We start from the raw sequence: 14,633 nt of genomic DNA, 5'->3' as shown, positions 1-14,633 counted from the left end.
GGCCGAGGTGTTCATCACAGCTTTGATCACCACTCCCCAAATCAAGTTTCAAATTATGCTTTTTTGGAACCAATTCATCCAAGACACCATTATTGCTGCACTTTAGGTCCACATAAATAAAACAGTATCACTATACAGACACAGGAACTTCTTTTTTCTCCTCATGCCAGCAGTTCTTTAACTTCATCTGAACCCCATGATTGCCATGAGATAGCAGAAGAGCCGGACCTTGAGGAGAACCTAACAAAATTCCATTCAGCAGCAGCATTCATGAAAGAGTCCACTTGCTCAGTTCTGTTTCACCGCAATCACAGAACAAAAGCATAACTAAAACCCAAATTCCTGCCACCAAGCTTCTTGGTCTGTTATCTGAAGAAACATTCAGCAGATTAAAAACAGACACAGTGCTAGTTCAAGCACTTGTATTTGAAACTGATTCCATAATAGCCAAGATCCTCTTTGCCAAATTCAATAGGCTCCTTATAGCCTTGGGCACATGTGAAAGAGCCCCCAGGCCCTCAACAGCAAACACGTGAGATTTTGCCTCCACACAGTACAGAGGCTTCCCCAGAGCATCTGTAGCAAATCTGCTGTAAGAGGTCTCAGCTGACTAAAAAATAGGGATTCAATCTCTAAAGCATCAAACTTCTGGCCCTTGAGATCTTCTGACTCTTCACTGCCCATCTCACACATGAAAATTGCAGAGCCTCACTCCCAGCACCAGCTGAACAGCATTTGGCTTCCTATCACAAAAACTGCCTGCCCTTTTTCTATGGGAATTAAACTGAAAAACAAACACTACATCTTAAACTCACATTCCATCACTTAACCTGAAGCTTTCTCCATAGCAGGAGAAAGGTATGTTTGTCATACCACAGAGACAGAGAGATTTGTTGTCTAAAGATCTTTCAGGGGCTGGAAGCTCGAGATCTCTGCTGTCCTCTAAATTAAAAAAGACCTTTACTCCTTCAGCCTAAGAATTGCCTTGGTTTCTTTCTTGAATTCCTGTTTCTAATCAGACACCATTTTGGCACAGTCAAGCAACAAAACCAAAGTTCATCTTCACTGATCCCAGCAAAGCAAAAGAATCCCTTGCTGTCACAGAAGATCTGTGGTATATTCACACTATCACACCTGAATTCTAGTACACCTGGCAGCTACTGCAGTTATCTTTCTGAAGGAGCCTCAAAAAGCTTAGTAAGGGCTCTGTAGCAAGAACCAGGCTCTGAACACAGCTCAGCTGTGCACAGGCGAGACCAATATCCTCCAGGGATGTGCAGCATGAGTAAGAAGGTGGTGGGGTTTTGCTAAAACAAAGATCTGCACATTTCCACACAGATCTCCTTGAAGTGAGGGGTATGAGGCACAAGTGAACCCCATGGTCAGATTCTGAGCCAGAATCTCAGCCCTTGCTGGGAAGAGTGCCTGAATTGGAAGTGTCTTTATGCTGTTACTTCTGTTATGTTGAAAGATGCTACTCTTTCCATAAAAATCCGTTGCTTAAATTTCTCATATACCGACTCCTACGCTCTCCAGTGCAGCCCTAAAATAATCCCAGTGTGGCTGTATTTTGTTATTTTGATGGTGTTCTGTAGCATGAGAAAAGAGAATAGGGGGAGCAGGAACATCTAAATGATGCTATTCCGACTGAAATCAAGTTTTTGTCCCAAAAGACACAAGGAAAGGTAAAGTATCTTATTTTTACCCTCAGCTCTTATGTAATGGACCATGATGAAGAATCCACCTAGAGCACAAAGTCCAATCTCTTTCATGGATCATTCTGAAGTCACCTTCCCAGGACTGACAAATGCTTCAGTGAGACAGATGGGATGGGAGTCTGCTCTACAGGAGCTCGCACAGGGCTCAGGCAAACACAATGATCAGTGTGCTACAAATACATTGACTGAAGAGCTAAAGCTGAGATAAAACAGCTACTACATGTTTCTACCAAGTCATGCACACCCCAGTCACAGGGACTTCTGTGTCCCAGCAGGCAAAGTCCCAAACTGCCAGACACGAACAGATCTCCCACCAGTCCTTCATCCCTAGCTCAGTGTGAAGGTCCACCCACAAAGCCAGCTCTCACCCAGCCTCCTTACAGGGCTGCAACTGCTGAGACCCTCATTTCTGTGCAGCAGTAGGATGGGGCATATGCTACAGAGATCAAGAAGCCGAGAACAGGAAAACCTTCCCAGACCTCACATATGGATGCAGGACCTTCCTCATGCAGTGCAAGAATGCTGACTGTGGCAGATATGAGGGCACAAAGTCACACATTTTACCCTGGGAGGGAAAGGGGGAAGTCTTGTTTGAATTGCTCTGTCAGCCTTACAGATTGCTTCCGTTTCCCCTCAACACTCACACTGCCAGGAGGCCTCAAAAACAAGTACTCTGGCCTAGCATTGGCTGGATGATGTGGAGCTATTTAAAAACAAGAATTGTAAAAAAATATATATTATGAAGCAATCCTTTGCAGTCTAACACCCACAGCATTAACTTCCTGCTGCCTGCTCTTCCCTTGCTGCTCAGCCTAGTGAGGCTTGGAGGCAGGAACTCTCTCTGGTGCTTCAGCACTGCCCTGACCCAGGAAGGAGAGCTGTTCATATCATGAGAGCGACATTCAAGCCCAGCTTCATTCTTGCCTCTCTAGTGCAAACACATTATGAGTTGGCCTTAAAATGAATCCAAACTCAAGCACGCAGATGTCTACAACAATCTCCCCAACAGAGTACAAAATAAACAAAAGAAATACAGAATGGACAAAACAGGTAAGAATAAAAAAAAAAAGTCAGAAGAAAAGCTGCCTTTGTTCTGCCCTTAGCACAAAGTGAGATGCAAGACGTTTGCATAGAAAGATCCCATCCCTGAGGACTTAAAAACCTTCTCCTCCCTCTGTTTCTCTCCTGAGACTACTCTGTTTCTCACCCATGTACCTCCTCCCAGAAGTTTTTCATTTCCCCAGCCAGCGAGACTGAACAAGAGCACCACATTCACTAAGTGAGCCCCCCCACCAGACATCAACCATGGAGCCTGAAAGGATCAGAGAGGAGATGTTTGTTTCAGCCAAGAGACTCATTGCCAAGAGGGATTCAAGCAGCTCTTTTTGGAGGAGAAAGGGGGAACCCCGACCAAAGAGATCAGTGAGAGAAAAGGCTCCAGAAGGGAAGAGCCTGGGGCTCAAGGTGATTTCTGCCAGCGGGCTATTTTGTTGATAAGGATTACACAGCTACTCAGTCTGCCAGACATGAGCCTGCAAATGGTAAAGCATTCCCCGTTGGCCCTGTGATAATACCTATACGATCTAGTTATACAATCAGCCTCAGGTTGTTTTCTCAAACCAGGCAGTTGCTGGCAAAGCTAAACTATAAGCTACTGTTGTCTCACACTGCAGTAAAGCAGCCTCACACAATTTCCCTCTCCCTCCTGCTACTTTCTTCTATACAGCTGCGCAGACGATGCTGACGCCATCAATGCAAGATCAGGGCACTCCCAGTCCAAGCACGGAACAACTTAAAAGAGGTTCAAACTCCAACCACTTTGATCAGGGGAGTGGCTCCACCAGAGCCAAAATAAATGTTTGCTGATAATCCCATGCCCTGTTTGCTTGTGTGGCTCCCATTTTATTAGCCTTCCTATGGTAAATTTTACAGCTGGGGTTAGCAGAGTGATAAAATGCACAGATTATATTCTTCACTGTTGCTGGTCTGCTTCTCCCCAGTTTAATGCAGCTTTACCTTGAAAAACAAACACTTTGATCCAGGATGCTCTCTTGCCCCTTGCAAACCTTCACCTCCCTCTATTACCTGACAGTCATCAGTTCGGAGAACAACAGCCTGGCTCCAGGGTGGGAGGAGAGCAAGTCACAACCACATTTCCCTACTGAATGCTCTTTACGAGAGCACTCAAATCAGATTCTCCTCAATCACTGCACCACCGACAATGATTTACCTCTTCCTCCCTGCAATGTTCTTCCTGGGATCCAACAGGACCCCTCAGATATTGGAGTACAAATAAATGCAGGATCCAGACCACAGAAACTTTTTGGCACCCTATGATTTGATTTTTCACACCATCATCACTGAGGCAGAAACTTCAGACTCTGTGCAGTAAGTTTTGGTCCCAAACAGAATACCGTAACTTTCATCTCCTCATTCTTGATTTATTCAAGTTATGTCCCAGCTATTTCTCATTCTGAAAGCCGAGAGAGGAAGCCAGAAGAAAGGGACTTGCTTTGCCTTTATTTTTCCAAATTCAAACTCCTCAGATTGAAAACTACATTAATCTGCATTACTTAGCTGGAGACACCTTTGTTCCATCTATATAAAAATCAAAGATGAACCAATTTATTAGCTGTAGCACAGCAAAAGCTGAAGAAGCTGTCAGCAGCTCTCTAGTCCCAACAAGGAATTCCTATTGCTTTGCAGCAGACTAAGAAATTACTGTTCAGCCTTTAATGTTGAATTTTATGAATGGAAAACAGTTTTGCCCCAGAGCTTGTATTTATTATTCATAGCTTGGTCTGCTCCCTAAAAACAGGAAAGCAACATCAAATTCAAGGCCTCCCTGGATTCCTAGGGAACTACAGACCCAGATCAGGAATACACAATATTTTTCCATTCCTAACTCTTTTGTCAGCATCTCCAAGGGTAAACACACAACAAGAAGCATTAGAGTTCAGAAAAACATTGGTACCTTGTGGATGATGAGTACAAACAAACAGGCCTAGAGCCACTACTGCAATGAGCTTTAGTACTGCAATTGCATAAGGTGGGAAGTAAGTAACACTGCAGCGTTCTTCCACCACCAAGTCACTGCTGCTTGCTCACGCAGTCCTCTTCTATAGTGTTGTCTACAATAGCAAACTGCTCCCACTGGCCAAAAAAAAAAAAACAAAACAAAAAAAAAAAAAAAAAAAAAAACAAACACACAAACCCAATATGAACAAAAACCCCAAGTACAGCCAAGCTAAGAAAAGTACTCAAGTAGACTCTTGGGTATCTCTGGATTTAACCACATCAGAGTATTCTGTAGGGAGAAAAGAAATTTTTAAAAGATCAATCGTAGTGCAACTGTGATAATGATTTAGGGATTTTTTTAAATTTTTTTTACGTTGGCTTGGCTGAAATAAACTCTCTGTGCAGACCTTCATATAACTGATATCAGCCTCAGTATTGAGAAGTAGTTTCTCTGCTCATTTTCTGGGGTTTACCTTCCCCTTAGGATAAAACCCCAAACACAGGTGAGACTGAGCTAACAGACAAATATTAAATTTTGAAGGCTTTCTGCTTGAAGTCGGAGTGTAGCCAGATCAAGCAAAGCACATTTGTCTGGAAAGAGCAGTGGCTAAAGAATGGATTAAAGAGGAACCTTCTAGACATAGACTGGGACCACACAGCAGAGAGGACTGGTACAATAAAAAATCACCACAAACTATTTGAAAGAAAGTCCAAAACTATAAAGTTGTACCTTTACAATATGGGGACTTCAGCAGCAAAATTGGCTGAAGGAATTCCTGGCTGTGTCAAGACACTGGACTTGCACTGTAGTCTTATTTACTTATTTTAGGCTTAGAAAATTCTCTGACCTGGTTCATACCACAAAACCTTCAGCTGGACGGAAGGATCGAAGTGCCGCGGTGCAGCATTGCTCACATCAAAATCACTGCTAAGGCTTCTGCATTGCCCCAGTGCAGTGCTGCTCAGGAGGCACTACCACACTACCAGCTTTTTCCACCACACCGATTTCAAGATGTTTCTGCCTCCTCTCCTTCTTGAATAGTTACTACACTGACAGGAAACACCACAGAAAAAGATGAAAGAGAGGAGGATGGGGAACACTGTGAAATTCAGATATAAATCCATAGAACTTTCCAAAGTGGTACATCAGAGGGAAGATTAGAAAGCCAGTCTGCCGTATTGCATAAGTGATTACATTTTGTACCATCTAGAGAAAAAAAAAACCCAACACCCATGCTGTTACTGGAATGTCTGCAAAGCTAAACTGTTTTCTTAGAGAGGGAGAAGCTGCCTATACCTATAAGGTCCTGTACATTTCTAAGTGCTCTTGAGACCACATTGAAGCAGCTGATGTGCTTCAGGAAGTGCACCCTGCTGATGAAGGCCTGCCCCAGTTGCACTGGGAGCTGTGCACAAACAGCATCCACAGCTGAGGAGAGCACTGAGGGCCCTGGAGCTGTGCTCATACCTGTGCCACCTCAGCTGTGCACTCCCTTTCCCTCCCTTGCACCCACACGAGGTTCATTCTGCTCTGCTGCACACCTGCTCTCAAACTACACCAGCAGAAAGCTGCTCACCTCTGCCTTGGGCTTTATTTTTGGACTGGCTCTGCAAGGGTCATAGAAGACACGAGTGGGGAAACAAGGTGGGAGGTTAAGAGATGCCTGAACTACTGTGGGACATGCAGGGCAGACCTGAATCCTGCTCAGCTTCACAGAAACTCAAGTGCAACAGCAAAAATAATTTTGTGAATCCAGTCCTCTAGGGAAACCAAGGTGCCCTCCAAAGCTGAGACCCTGTTCTACTGGCATCCCTAAGGGCAGCTTTTTCCACAGTACCCCAAGCTACAGCTCCTTGGTCCCAGGCAAGTCCTAGCTCTCCAGCTGATGCCCTCCCCATCTCAAGGAGAAACCGAGATGCCATCCTCACGTCATCCTGGCTCAGGATGGCAGCAGGACCCAGTGCAGCAGGACCCAGTGCAGTCCCAACAGGGCTGTCTGCCCTGTCCATGCTGCCTTGTGTAGCAGCCCAGGTCCTGTGCCAATTAGTGCTAATAGGTCAGACGCCAAGAGGATGGGACAGCGGCTACCCTGTAAACCAGGAAAATCTGGCTCTGTGCCAAGGAGAAATCTTTATAAGAATGCTATAGAAAAAGTGATTTCATTTCAAAGTACCTTTTTTTTTTGCCTTTAATTAACATGAAATTTAAATATCAGCATTTGGACAATTGATGTGACCTTACCAAAGAGGATCTCTCCTGTCATCCCCACCCAACTGTGAATCAAAACATTGTATATTCTGAGCCCCCCATCCCTGTGGAAGGAGGCGAGATGAAGGCTTCTTTTCATCCAATGCAACAAAAACCCCAAACTAAAACAAATAAATAAACAAAAAAAAAAAAAAGGTGTTTGCATGAAGTGGAAAAGTCCTGTTTGGGCCAGCCTTTGCACACCAAACCGTTCTGCACTGCTGCACTGACCAGGTCTAAAGCTGCAGCTGATTTTCCCCTTTGCAGGCCCGCAGCGTTCATCGCTTGGGAGAAATCCGTGTGTGGGTCTCCACGGCTGCAGCTGGTAGCGAGTAGGTGTGGGACACGTCAGTGAGGAGCTGGGACACCCCTCCCTGCCAGGGCCAGCCAGGAGGTGGCACTGTTAAACTGCTCAGCCTTCCCACTACACTGGATTCTTGTCGGGTTTTTTAACTCCGCTCCTACCTCCCCTCCCAGTAATCTATTTTCCTGCCTTGAGGATGGCGATACACCACCGCAAAAACTCGGCTGGAAAAAAAAAAAAAAAAGAGCTCGTTAAACAGACGATGGCTTTGTGATTTCAAGATTGTTTCCCTCTCGCATAAAGGGCTGGCCGGCTGAGAGGAAAAGGTTTACTCGGTGTAAGGTGATGTTATACCACTTTCTCCCTCTAGCAAGTGCCGGAACTGCTCTGGTTTAACCCTCTGACACCTTGACCCAGCCCATTCAAAGTCCCTTTTTAAATTTCTTTTAAGCGGCCTCCACCCTTAACGCCCAGCAATGCAGAACACCTACCGAGCCCTGACCCAGCAGGCAAACAACAAAAGCGCTTTATCTCGAGGGACGCGTTATCGCCCAGCTCCCGCTCCCTGAGCAAACAGCGGCGGTGCCCGGGGACAGCCAGGCTCCTCTGCCCACCGCCCGGGCTGCTGGACACTGAAACAGCACTGACCTACCCCCCTCAGCAGTCTGTACCACGATCTGCTGAGCTGGGGGGACAGTCTTTCCTCATAGGACTCAACAAGTCCCTAATCCCCAGGGAGGAGGCAGCGATGCCGCAAGGTTTTCCAGAACGCACGTCGGCACTTTCATGTCCCAGCAAGGCCCCGCGGGAGCATGGCTTGTTCACTGAAGGGAGGTGACTGAACAAGCTGCTGCAGTTCACAGCAGTGCTTTGACTCTCTGTGAATCTGTAATAAAGCTCCAAGTGGGCAAAACATTGTCAAAACTTCATTAAAATATCTCCACTCACACTTTGATAAAGCAGACATCAGCTTTCTTCATAGATACCCCTTCCCATCAGCAACACTCCCTACAGTGCAAAGCCCCATCATCCAGGAATTATTAATATTTCTGCAACTATTTCATCATCTGTTTTTAAGAGAAAGATGAGAATGAGAACATATATGCTGGATTTTTACTTCTCGAACTTGTTTAGCAGCCGTGGAAGCAACAGGTGGGAAGTAACTAGCCAGCCGTGACCTGCTGGCTCTCCCTAAGCTGCATCTGGCCGTGGTTGGAGGGAAATCAGTGGTCAGAGGCTCAGCATGGGAACTGCTCACCTACACCATTTCTACTTTCAGGGCTTCAGAGAGTTCACAAATGAGTGCTGCTCCCTTGAGTAAGGAGGTCCTCAACTGCTCAGCCTGCCTTTTTCAAGTAACAGCCCAGATGAGTCATAGCAAAGATTGCAGTGTCTGTGTCTTTTTTTAGTGACTTAAAAGTTCTCATGCCACTTTTTTCTTCCCTGAAACTTGGCCCTTTTCTACCACAACTGCAGAAACTACCAGCAAACAGGGCTTTGTGAGCCAGGTACTCCGGGACAGCAGTGCCCCAGTCGCTGGCTAGACAGGCCACAGGTTCTTCTGGCCACATGAGTACCACACACCTCACCTTTCCTGAACATCACACGTCACACACAGATGGAAGAGCCAACCTGTGTACGTGCAGACAGCTCAACACTTCTCAGAAACACTGCCTTTTTTGTGGGCACTCAGAGAAGCCTGTGCCCACCCTGCTTTCCACTAAGGCCATCAGAAGGATGATACTGAGCTGGTGGTACCAGAGAAAATAATTTTCTGAGAGCTCCTGGGATTCAATATAGAAAGTACCCACAAGCACTGATTTTTCTGGAAGCCAAGCCAAGTGCCAGCTTTCCTGAGGGCCTGGCAGCCTCTCCTCGCCCGCTGAGAGAGCTCACACCTGGCCTCCTGATACAGAAAAGACCATAATAAAACACAGATGTGGCACAGTGCCTCAGCTGCAAGAGCACTGCCAGAACCAGCATTTAAGAGTAGCCCACTGCCTGCTTTGTAGGGCTCTCTAAACAAGCGACAAGGACCAAGCCAGAAGCCTTGGAAATTGCCCCACTGGGACCTAACTTGTCAGAGCAAATCTAGGGTCATACACCAACACAGTCCAAGTGCCTTGCAAATAGGTTTCCAGTTAGACAATCATCTTGATTTTTATCAAAGCCACTTTTCTAGGACTTTACCACACGAGGAGATATTTATCACTGAAGTGTTAGTGGCTTAAATATCATTTGTGTCCATAGTAAGAGATGATTTCAGCCTACATTGACAAGACAAAGTTGTCTCAGAACTAGAGCAACACTAACCCCAGCACAGTACTACTGTTACCCCTTCTGACCTCTGTAGCCAGCCAAAAATGCAGGGAGTGGTAAGTTTCCATTACAAGCAGATTTGGTAGCTGAATGGGGTGTTCTCTCCATTCCTTGCAAAGAATGCACAAATTCCTTTTTTCTCACCCCTCAACAATGAACACAGGAGAGATCAAACAAGCGATGTATTTGCTCACATTCTCATGTCACCTTTTGAAATTCATTTAAACTCTGTTTAAAAGCCTCTTCAGACTCTGACAGTGGCCCTGGCTATTCCTGCTGCAGGACTCAAGGACATTGCCAGTTGTGGACCACTGACTCTTACTGTGCCAAAAATTACTGCCCTGCAGAGTGGATGACTGAGCACTGCATATATTGCCAAGCCACCTCCAGTAACTGGCTGGTGTGCTAGCAACCCTGACAATACCAGGCATTAATAGACCTGCTCAGCTCCTGCAGCAGATACACAGCCCCTTCCTTAACAGCTTCAGCTGCCAACACAAGAGTCACCAGATTTTGTTTCTCTGAGAATCAGATCACTGGCTCTTACAAGCTCACAACCCCCGTCTGCAGCTGAGCTTCCCCCTCAGGCCAGCACGACCATCCCTGCCGTCCCACTGCAAGCTGATGTTACTGGGGAAAAAAAAAAAAAAAGAGAGAGAGAGGCAAAAAAAGCAGGGAGACAGAAACTGGCAAAAGGGGGCAAGGGGGAAGAAAAAAAAGTGGGGGGAAAGAGGAGGAGGAAAAAGAAGATCACTGTTGGGAGAGATTAAAGATACTGGGTTTATGTCTCCTTGGGCAGCTCACTGCATAGTCAGGAAGGGGGAACAGAGGAAAGGGGACAGCTGGAAAGTGTGTTCAGTAGCAACTAGCCATTAGCATAGACTCCCTCAACCATTACAAGAACACCATCACTTTTCTTTCCTCAATCCTTTCACACTTGAAAAGCCAATCGCCAGCTGAAGCCCCTGCTACCCATCATCTGTGAGAGAGGGGTTCCAGTATTTCTACTTTCAGGGAGCATTAGGGATCTTAACTCTTTCCTACTTCTGCCACTAAAGGGGAGCAGTATGTACAGATTCTCCCTCCACCACCAGTTTCAGTGAGGTTTGCAGTCTGAGTTCTTTTTGCAGTTTGACCTCTGTTTATTCATGTCTGCAGCAGCCCTTGCTGAAATCGATAGAAAAGATCCCCAGTTAAGGTGGGAATTAAATTCTTTCTCTTTCCAAGCAGCCTTGAAGTATTTCTTTCTGCTCTTTAACACTGCTGCATCCTTCATACAAGGAAAGGGCTGAAATTGCCCCTTCTACTTCTACTCCATTTCACCAAAGTGAAAATAGGGGACGATGAGCCTGATCTGAAAATTGTAATCCAATCTGTGTTGCCCCAAATAAGGCCAAGAGATGTTTTCAAGAGGTCTAATTCTGTCTTCTTTTGTTGGGAATTTAAGGCTGCTCACAAAAGTATCATTATTAAATTTGGTTTCTGTTTTTTTACGGGGTAGACACTCGTGGCTTGAGAAATACTTCCTCTTTTCCCATGAAGGGGAGAAATTAGGTGTACTTCCTTCAGGTATGGGATGGGATTTCCCCCCCTGCCACCCCAACTCTAGGAATACAAAATAAACATGGTCTTATCTGGTTTTGCAGAGATCAAGATGTTTTCAAGGCTGAGTATCAAGTGCACTCATGACTTTTGTGAAAAAGAAGAGTACTGAATGCTTAGGAAAGCAAGGCTTCTAAACACCCCTAAACATTTGGGCACTAGAAGTACTAACTGCATTAGTTTCTTCATTACCATGATGCCTTTTAGGCTGGCCAAAAGCTCTGTGTTAGGACATAGTAATAGGGACTTGCTTAGTGCATTCTAACAAAAGGGAACTCCCTCTTCTTTTTTTCTACATTACAGAACTTTAAAAAAAATCTTAATCATGCTTGCTCTCACACTGCACTAACAGCTGACTCAGAAGACCCTGAACTATTTTGCCTGTTGACTGGGCTCAGTAAAAGAAAAAGCAAACAGCTACATTATGAAGAGTCTGTTAGATACCCAGGTCATTGTCATTTTAAGTGCCAGTGTTCCTAATAAAAACACAAAAGTGATAGGCCTGTGAATATTCCCTTACGTTCAATATTCCAGAGCCTGAAATCCATGACAGAGTAATTATTATCTCTGCTTTGTTTCCCAGGGAAGCTGAGGCCAGTAGCACAGCTGGGAATCTCCTGTACTGCCAGATTGCCAGTCCAGCATCCCCACTAGAAACTAACTGTCCCTGACATGCCTCTGGATCCTCAAGCAAGAGGCTGCCCCAAGAGGAAGCAAGGAGCCAGCCCATGACTCACCTGCTCCCAGACTAGTTTCATCCATCTCTCTCCTCCAGCAGGGAGGGAGAGGGGCTGTGCCAGCTCCCCACCCGCTCAGGCTAGGGCAGTGCAAGACCTCAAAGCTTTGTGAGTGCCCAGGGCTGGTTCGGCTGCAGCCAGGGCCAGCCACAGGCACGGTGTTGGGGGGCTGTGCCAGCGCACACCAGTGCCTTTCCCAGCTTTCCCAGCCCCTGCAGAAGCTGACAGCACCAGGTGTGCTGCTGAACCAGACCGGGCGCGGCTCTCGCCCATTACAGCCAGTCCCCGAGATCCTTCACCTTGAGTCAGCCGCTGGCAGGGCTCCCAGAGAGGCAGTCTGCTTTGCATCTTCCATCCCAGGGCAGCCCTGGCAGCTGGGAGAGGATGGGCACACAGTGCTACACCTCTGTTCCAGGACAGTGTTACAAATTCTTTTGGCTAACGTGCACTTCTATAGGAGGGAATAAACAGTGTCTAGAAGGCATTGACTCAAAACAGGGTTAAACTGCTGGGATAAACATGCACCAGCCCATATGAATGCACTGCTACGAGCTGACAACCGGTTTTTATCTGGTTAGCACTGTGCTCATCAATTAATTACAGACCAGCATGTCCACACCATAGTTTCTCTGTGATTTAGTCAAGTCAATTTTCCAAAACACTTTTAACTAACCCAGTCACAACCGAATATGTAGAAACATATTTCACGATCAGGGACAGCAGAGTACAGTCAGGACTCTCAGGCACACAGCGCACATAAACGCAACCCTTCCAAATGCACTGCAGAAACTCACTGGGGCTGCTGTCACTACCCATGCCCACACCAACCCTCTTGCAGGGGCTGCTGCACTCCCCCAGTGATGCTGGGGGAAAGGGGTACATGCCTGCATCCTATTTTATGTTAGAAAGGGTAACATTAAGTCTAAACTGCTGAGGAAGGTTTGTGTTCAGCCCCCAGCCTGCAAAAGGAAGGTAACAAACAGCTGAGGAGCAGTAGCATCTTAAACAGCTGCAGCTGTTTCCCCAGTGAACGTGATTCAGAGCCACAGTGTTCAAGAGCTGAAGCTCAGAACATAGCAACGATTCTTGCAAAATATTTTGCTTCTTGTCTTTTTTTTTTTTCTCTTCTCCCCCACACAGCTTTTTAACCTCTTGGTGCCTATGCTGAGCTCCTCCCAAAAATAGGTTTCAGGGTGGAACATACTTGCCACTTGATCCATGGCTTGCTAAATTTAGCCAAACACAGACTGCCTGTATAAGATGGGTCTCCTGAAATGTCAGTAGCCACAAGTAAAGTTGCCAATGTCATCCAGGAAGTGGGAGACCACGGCAGTTATATTTTTTACTTAAAATAATAATAAAAAGAAACTTTCATACTCTGTGGAGATGCAACCATAAATTTGATTCCAAAAAGTAGAGAGAGTAGAGAAAAGACAGACTTTAACAAAGCAGCACTTGAGCCAAAAGAAAATCTTTGTTTTAACATATGTAGAAGAGATTAACTCTTCACATTTGACTAGAATCACTAAAAGGTGAAAAAGACAACAACCCACCTCAACTGGCTTTTGGCATTACAGGGTTAAAGGAGAAAACAGACAGTCTAGAGGAAGGAAGGACTTGGAAGGAAAAGAACACAACACACAATTCCACCTTCTTAAGTTATTAAGTGTTTGATGTCGACCTCTAACTTTATAAATACATGATTTCTGAAAAAATATCAAATGCCCAACTGGTTCTCCATTCAACAAGGCATCATGATTCACGAAAACAATATTCCCAGGAGAAACATGGAAAACTTAGGAGGTGTGACACCACAGGCTGCTAAAGAGCCTTTCTTTTGCAGTCCCTAGGCAGTTTTTCTCCCTGTACTCATTGGAACATCTTAAAGAGCCAAGTTCTGACACTCAGCATCAGCCTTGCTGTGAGCATTCCCAAAGTAGCTTTAAAAAATTATATATATGTGTATATATATATATATATATGTATATATATATACATATACATATGGGCAGTTATCTATGAACTTAAGCCCATGTTTAAAGAATTAAAAATAAACAATATACTTCTTTAAAAATTGTCTGGCAACAGTACCTTTAGAACCAGAGAAGCTCCTGCAGATGGAGTATCAAATCACTTTATCTCTCCATGAAGGAGAAGACAGGAACCTGAACTAGGAATAATGCTTCCAGCCTGCTCTTCTCCCACTTCCATCCTTCCTAAAGGGAAAACAAGAGCTGCTAGTGAGGCTAAGTCAGTCAGGGGTCAGTCCACAAGGCAAGCAAGTTCTGAATAAACTCCCTCAACTCCACTTTGCAAATCCCCCCCTGCATCCACAGACAGCCCTGCCAGGCTCTGTTAGGTCTTACAGCTTGGAAATTACTCCAGTTGTTAATAAGCCTCTCTCTATCAGCATGTAAGTCCAGTCACCTTCTACACATTCAGGAACATGAGCCACTTGCTGAGAGCTCAGCTCAGCTAAGGGGAGGGGGAATCTAAACATGAATGTAATTAAGGAATTGTTAGCATGCAAAATCATCATGGCTCACACCCAAAGTATATAGAAAAGCTAAGCAAAAGCAGAGCTTGGCCAGCCCAGGGCTGCTGAGGTTCCCATCCCAGAATGTACAAACAAATGAAGGCCTAAAACCTGGAGAAGGTTAGGAAGCACGTCTGAAAGTGGGGCTCTG

This window comes from Passer domesticus, chromosome 1 (genome assembly GCF_036417665.1).
Source record: "Passer domesticus isolate bPasDom1 chromosome 1, bPasDom1.hap1, whole genome shotgun sequence".
NCBI classification, from domain to species: Eukaryota; Metazoa; Chordata; class Aves; order Passeriformes; family Passeridae; genus Passer; species Passer domesticus.
This window is presented reverse-complemented; position numbering follows the sequence as displayed.